Raw genomic sequence first — 8,356 nt, forward strand, 5'->3', positions numbered from 1 at the left:
CGTTCAACAAGGTCAATCTTTGATGGCTTCTTATCTTCCTCAGAATGGTTCATTTGGGGTAGAAGCCCATATTCGGAAGGTGGAGCCTTATATGCTTTAGGGCTTATCCATGCAAACCATGGGGAAGGCATTAAAGAGTTTCTTCGTGAAAGCTTTCACAGTAGAAGTGTTGTAGTGTCCACCTAACTTTCAGCCACTGGTATCATTTGATGCATAGAACCTTGAACGGAAAATGCGTTGTTCAAATTAAATATTTGTTTTCAAAGCACTTTGACAAATTTGTGGTGATTGCAAAAGATAATTCAATATGGTGCATGTTTGGCTGCTTTGGGAAATACCGATGAAGAGATTTATGAGCATGTCAAGAGCGTTTTTTTCTTAGATAGTGCAGTTGTTGAAGAGGCTGCGGGCATAAGTATGGGCTGGCTTGCTTGCTTATGGTTCGAACTGCAAGTGGAAAGGCCAGTGAAGTGCTTGCATATGGACATGATACTCATCATGAAAAGATTATCAGGTATTGTTGGTTACTTTTGAACTTTGAAAAGTCTTTCACTTGAAAATACCATTCGAAGAATTATTTTTCCTTGACTAAGTCTACTCAAGTTTAAACTTTCCACATTTTTTTAATATGTTTATTTGTAAACAATTGTGTACAGAGGTCTGGCCCTTGGAATAGCACTCTGTGTGGAAGAGAAGAAGAGGCTGATACACTTATAGAGCAAATGACTCGTGATTAGGATCCAATTCTACGCTATGGTGGGATGTATGCTCTGCCCTTCGCATAGAGGGGCACATCCAATAATAACAAAGCCATTCGTCGTCTATTGCACTTTGCTGTTTCCTGTTTCCGATGTTAATGATGATGTGAGAAGAACTGCGGTGCTGGCACTTGGATTTGTTTTATATTCCAAACCTTAGCAGGTTTATATGCTATCCTACAGTGTACCATGTTTTTATTATTTGATCAATTTAGACTTGATTTCTTATAACTTTTGTGCTACATCTTGATGGAGCATTTGGCTCATTATTTTAAGAATAATATCAAGGGGGTCAGTCTATTCTGTCTTGATCCTTTATGCCGGTGCTAAATCAAACTCTACAAATTTTACAGACCCCACGAATAGTTTCTTTGTTGTCCGAGTCATATAATCCAAATGTCAGAAATGGAGCAGCCTTGGCATGGGTATCTGAGATCTCTTGTGCAGGCACAGCATCGAGGCCATTTCGCTGCTGGGACCATTAACATCAGATGTGGTAGATTTTGTTCGTCAAGGTGCTCTTATAGCCATGGCTATGTTTCTTGTTGAAACAAATGAGGCACGTGAACCTCGTGTAGGTAGCTTCAGGTATGCTATCATATAATGTTGTAAGCTTTTAGCAAACAAATGTTCATTGTTGCCATTGTGGTTGCACTTATATTGTGAATTTTTAATGCAATGTTTCCCGTTGAAATATTAACTTCTAAATTTTGGCATTTCAAGGTAGAATTATATCTATATCCTATAGAGACTGATGGTGCTATTATATCGCATTCAAAACTCCAGGTTTTCCAGGTTTTGCCGTAGTAGATCTTTTTATCATCCTCACAATGTTTTTATTTCTTACTTCAGGCCTCAACCTGAGAAGATCATTCTCGACAAACATGAAGACACCATGAGCAATTTGGGTGCAATTTTAGCTTCTGGTATTTTAGATGCAGGTGGTCGGACTCAATTATGAACTGAAGGTCCCAAAATTTGAGTTTCTTTCACATGCCATGCCCTCATTATTTGAGTACCCTCATCCTACAACACCTCCAACAACAACTTGTGCAGTAAAATTGCCAACTGCTGTTTTGTCTACAGGAGCGAAGGTTAAAGCTAGAGCAAAGAAAGAAACAGATCAAGAAACTGCTCATACAAACTGCTATGAATGAGGGAAACATTTCTGGTGAAGCTGGACCCATGAAAGGCCCAAAATCTAGTGACAAGGAGGGGAAGCAATGCAGGTAATTGCCACCTGCAGTTTGATTCCATATTTTTACCACTTATTTGTTCTTTTCCATTTCATAGCTATAATATCTGTCTTATTGCAACCTTATGATATGTAATGATTTTTTCTTCAATGAAAATGGTGCCATATTTTTACCACTTATTTGTTGTTTTCCATTTCATAGCTTAGCTATGATATCTCAGTCTTATTGCAACCTTATGATATTTAATGATTTTTTTCTAAAGTTAAAATGGGCCTTTAGGGAATATTGTCCTAGAGATCTAGGAATGGAGTGTATCACACCATTGTTTATGGTCATGGTCAATTTAACACTGTTGTTTAAAGTTTTTTGCTGCTTTAACTTTATGATCTTACGATTTTTTGCTGCTTTAACTTTATGATCTTACGATCTTGGGCTTCTTCTACCTTTATTCTTATTCAGGTTAATTTCATTTTTTCAGGGGGATAATGCACCTGAAAAGAAAGCTGAAGCCGAGCCATATTGTGAAATGCTCTCAAATCCTGTTTGAGTTTTTCCAGCGCGGGAAAAGTATATAAAATTTAATGAAGAGAGTAGATATGTGCCCATTTAATTAATGCCTTCATGATTTGTTTTACTAAGGGTCACCAAGCCATCAGAACCAGAAGTGTATTTTGACTGATTCATCACCTTCATACTAAGGGTCACCAAGCCCTCAGAACCAGAAGTGTATTTTCACTGATTCGTCACCTTCATCATTAGCGTCATCGGGAAATTCGTCAATCCACCAAGCACTCAGAACCAGAAGTGTATTTTCACTGATTCGTCACCTTCATCATTAGCGTCATCGGGAAATTTGTCAATCCCCCAAGCACTTGCATCGGCTGTGTCTGTTGAGGATGGATAACCTCAACCACCACAATCTTTTGAATATAACACATGATCCAATATTGACCCCCAAGCACTTGCATCGGCTGTCTGTTGAGGATGGATAACCTCAACCACCACAATCTTTTGAATATAACACATGATCCAACTGATTGGACATCGGCTGTCTGTTGAGGATGGATACCTCAACCACCACAATCTTTTGAATATAACACATGATCCAACTGATTGGACAGTTTTTTACGGGAGGGAAGAAATCGTTTATTGAAAGTCTTTCGAAACGACGTACCTTCCAAAAGGTCCTCTTTATTTCCATTTTTCATAATTTTTCAGAAGTCATTATGCGGCTTTGTTTAATTTTACCCATCTCTTTATCTTGTCCAAAAAGAGGCACTTAATAATCTTGTTGGCAGAACTTATATTGTTATGATGGTCATGAAAACATTTAAATACATTTGAAGTTTGTATGTGCCTCTGAAGTATGGAAGTTTGAAGTTTGTATCTGGGCAGATGAATCATAAATTAGTCCAAAAAGAGGCACTTAATAATCTTGTGGGCAGAACTTATATTGTTATGATGATCATGAATACATTTGAAGTTTGTATGTGCCTCTGAAGTATGGAAGTTTGTATCTGAGCCAGATGAATTAATAATCTTGTGGGCAGAACTTATATTGTTATGATGATCATGAATACATTTGAAGTTTGTATGTGCCTCTGACGCTCAGAAGTTTGTATCTGAGCAGATGGATTAGTGTGAGTTTGGACCATAATGGCACTTAATAATCTTGTTGGCAGAACTTATAATAATCTTGTTGGCAGAACTTATATTGTTATGATGGTCATGAATACATTTGAAGTTTGTATGTACCTCTGAAGCTCAGAAACTTGTATCTGAGCAGATAAATCATAAATTAAATTATAATTTATATTGTTATGATGGTCATGAATACATTTGAAGTTTGCCTCTGAAGCTTGGAAACTCGTATTGTTATGATGGTCATGAATACATTTGAAGTTTATATTTACCTCTGAAGTATGGAAACTTGTATCTGAGCAGATAAATTATAAATTATATTGTTATGATGAAGTATGGAAACTTGTATCTGAGCAGATAAATCATAAATTATGTTGTTATGATGGTCATGAATACATTTGAAGTTTGTATTTGCCTCTGAAGCTTAGAAACTTGTATCTGAGAAGATACATCATAAATTAGTGTGAGTTTCGACCATAAATTTTATGGTGTCCTTTTATGTTAGACTTTTACCAACAATTCTCTGATTCTCTGATTTGTTAGACTTCGCCTGTATTATTTTTCACCAACAACAATTCTCTGATATGTTAGACTTTGCCTGTATTATTTTTCACCAACAGTTCTCTGATATAGACTTTGCCTGTATTATTTTTCACCAACAGTTCTCTGATATCTTTTTTCACCAACAACAATTCTCAGAAGATAAATCATAAATTAGTGAGTTTGGACCATAAATTTTATGGTGTCCTATTATGTTAGACTTTTACCAACAACAATTCTCAGAAGATAAATCATAAATTAGTGAGTTTGGACCATAAATTTTATGGTGTCTTTTATGTTAGACTTTTACCAACAACAATTCTCAGAAGATAAATCATAAATTAGTGAGGTTGGACCATAAATTTTATGGTGTCCTTTTAAGTTAGACTTTTACCAACAACAATTCTCAGAAGATAAATCATAAATTAGTGAGTTTGGACCATAAATTTTATGGTGTCCTTTTATGTTAGACTTTTACCAACAACAATTCTCAGAAGATAAATCATAATTAGTGAGTTTGGACCATAAATTTTATGGTGTCCTTTTATGTTAGACTTTTACGAACAACAATTCTCTGATTCTCTGATTTGTTAGACTTCGCCTGTATTATTTTTCACCAACAACAATTCTCTGATATTTTTTTTCACCAACAACAATTCTCTGATATGTTCGACTTTGCCTTTATTATTTTTCACCTCTTTTTTCACCAACAACAATTGTTGTTCTCTGATATGGTAAACTTTGCCTGTATTATTTTTTCACCAACAGTTCTCTGATATCTTTTTTCACAACAACAATATTTCACCAACAGTTCTCTGATATCTTTTTTCACAACAACAATTCTTGATGTTAGACTTTGCCTGTATTATTTTTCAAGAACAACAATTCTCTGATATCTGGGTTTGATTGAAGGATTCTACCCTTGAAGTTCACCAGCATCAGTGCTATGATTATGATATGTGGGTTTGATTAAGAGTTTCTACCCTTGAAACTCAACAATTCTCTGACATCTGGGTTTGATTGAAGAATTTTACCCTTGAAATTTCACCAAAGAATTTTACCCTTGAAATTTACCCTTGAAATTTCACCAGCACGGAGTCTAGAATTTTACCCTTGAAATTTCACCAGCACAAGGAGTCTACCCTAAATTCCTTGATGAGCGACATTTTGTATAAGATTTAAATTCTTGAAATTTCACCAGCACAAGGAGTCTACCCTAAATTCCTTGATGAGCGACATTTTGTATAAGATTTAAATTCTTAATATTGGAAAAGAAAAAGCAATTTTCACTATTTTTCATAGAATATGAATTGTAACATCATATTAATTTATATATTAATATTTCAAACATATAAATTCATATTTCGTTTAGAATATCCTATTAATTTATATTTTAATATTTCAAACATATAAATTCATATTTCGTTTAGAATATCCTATTAATTTATATATTATTTCAAACATATAAAGACGGAAAAGAAATACCAATTTTCACTATATGAGAATATGAATTGTAATATGATATTAATTTATAATATAGTTATAATTATTCATATTTTTCATATTCAGTTGAAAATGTGAGTTATAATATCATATTTTGTTTAGAATAGGATAATTTTTCAGGTTTTTGTTGAGATTCTGTTATATTTTATTATTGTATAAAGATTTAAATTTTTAATTTTTATAGACTTATCATAAATTAGATGAATGTGGGGGCATTTTTTTTTGTTATATGTTGATGTGGAATCTAAATTTTAGAGAAATATTTCTTTGTTATATGGTGATGTGGAATCTAAATTTTAGGGAAATCGTTACATGAGTGTGGTGACATCTTTCTTTGTTATATGTTGATGTGGAATCTAAATTTTAGGGAAATAGTTACATGAGTGTGGTGACATCTTTCTTTGTTATATGTTGATGTGGAATTTAATTTATAGGGAAATAGATGCATGAGTGTGGTGGCATTTTTCTTTGGTTTAGGTTGATGTGGAATCTAGTTCATAGGGAAATAGTTACAAAGCTATAAGTATATGGAGTTATATATGGACTTAGTGTAATCTACTTAGTGTTGGGTGGAGAGGCGAAAGGGCGTAGGGGAAAGGCGAAGGGTGTAGGGGAATTATATTTTTGGAGTTGGTTAGCTGTTAAGGGATATTATAGCTTTTTTATTTTAAAAATATTTGCTATAAAGTTTAGATTAGTGTAGGCGTGAGTATTTGCTATAAAGATTAGTGGATAGATGGCTAGATGGAAGTAGTAGTTGTAGGGGGATGGTATTTTCCATTAGCCAAGTGCACGACTAAGGGCATTCATCTTCGAATAATGTGATCGTACTCTCAACAAATAGCATGGGTAGAATCCCACCTCGAGAAGACTTGTAACCTTCGAAAGGAAGGGTAATTTATTAGCTTCGTGCTTTCATAATCATGAGTGTACCATTTGACTTTTTTAATCTTAAAAATACCATTCTAACATTCTTTCAAAAAGAAAACTAATTTATTAGCTTTGTGCTTTCAAAATCATGTAAAAGACCATTCTAACATATAACATATAGTAATACTAGAGATTTGTTATAACATATATAACATATAGCAGCACTAGAGATTTTTTTTTAAGTTTGATCAAGTTTTAAGAATGTCTAATATATCATATTTTATTGTTGTTCATTGAAGCTTTGACTTAATACACATTGGTAAATAAGAGGCTTACTTATCTCCATATGAAAGTTTTGCCCTCATATAAATGAAATACTATTTTTAAATAACCAAATTAAACACTAAGTAAAACTAAGCAGCTTAAACAAGATAGAATTTCAGACCTTGTTTTAAGAATGTCTAATATAGCTTATTTTATTGTTGTTCATTGAAGCTTTGACTTAATACACATTGGTAAACAAAGGCTTTTTTTTTTTTTTTTGAAGTTTGATAGAATTTCAAACCTTGTTTGAAGAATGTCTAATATAACATATATAGCATATTTTATTGTTGTTCATTGAAGTTTTGAAGTTTGATAGAATTTCAGACCTTGTTTTAAGAATATCTAATATAGCATAAGAGGTTTTTTAAAACTTTTTAGACCTTGCTTTAAGAATGTCTAATATAGCATATTTTATTGTTGTTCATTGAAGCTTTGACTTAATACGCATTGGTAAACAAGAGGCAATAAATGAAATACTATTTTTAAAAAATGAAATTGAACACTAAGTAAAACTACATTTAAAAAAGACAATGCAATACGAAGCAATAAGTAAAAATTTGAGAAAGTTCTAATTAATGATTTTGAAAAAAAATCATCTTTTGAGAAAGTTCTAATTAATAATTTTGAAAAAAAATCATTTGCCAATAAATGCTTTAGGGTTTTTAATATTATACCCAAGAGTCTCTCATATTATTAATAACTATTATTGTATTGTTACTTATCATCTGTCACTCATATTATTAATCACTTCTTCAAGTTTATATAAAAGCTCATGCTTGTCTACTTCAAAATTACCTCAAGCTCAATATTTAATTGTTTAGGTAGAACATAGGATCTATTTCATTATTGATTTTTGGAGTGCATTTTTTTTCCTTTATAAAAACTCAAAATTACCTCAAGCTCAATACTCAATTGTTTGGCTGGGATATAAAAACTATTTAATTATTTTTTTTTAGAGTATTTTTTTTTAATTTATAAATAATCTCTTATGTTTAGTTTCAATTCTTTTTATTGGCTTTCAATTCCAAAATTGTTTATATTTTTTTTTATAAATAAAGTACTATTCATTATTTACAGGTTACTCATCACTCATTGTAAATTCCAAATTGTTTAAACTTTTATTCATTAAAAGTTTATTATATAGAATATTTTTGGAGGTATCTTTTTCCCTTTAAATAAAGTCTTGTACTTCTTTCCAACTCTTTTTCTTTGTTTCCAATTATCGTGTACTTTCTTGATCCATAATGAATTAAGCAAAGTCTTATGATAGAAATCACTTGATCCATAATGAATTAAGCAAAGTCTTATGATAGAAATCACATAAGATAAATTTTGGTCGTTGCTCTCTATTTAAGCCTTTTCATTTAATCCTGATGATAAACTGTTAAAGTTTTGCAGTGTCATGCTTCTTCATCACGGTTATCAAACCTTGTTTGAAGAATGTCTAATATAACATATATAGCATATTTTATTGTTGTTCATTGAAGTTTTGAAGTTTGATAGAATTTCAGACCTTGTTTTAAG

The 8,356-nt window shown here is 32.2% G+C and overlaps 1 pseudogene; it reads left to right on the top strand.

Annotated features, from left to right (window-relative positions):
* Nucleotides 1–288: 288 nt before the first annotated feature.
* LOC149237526 (26S proteasome non-ATPase regulatory subunit 1 homolog A-like) lies at nucleotides 289–2,501 on the top strand (annotated as a pseudogene).
* Nucleotides 2,502–8,356: the final 5,855 nt, after the last annotated feature.

Source organism: Pinus tabuliformis, chromosome 8 (assembly GCF_031772625.1).
Source record: "Pinus tabuliformis cultivar Carrire ecotype Pingquan chromosome 8, CPIR1, whole genome shotgun sequence".
Lineage (NCBI taxonomy): Eukaryota > Viridiplantae > Streptophyta > Pinopsida > Pinales > Pinaceae > Pinus > Pinus tabuliformis.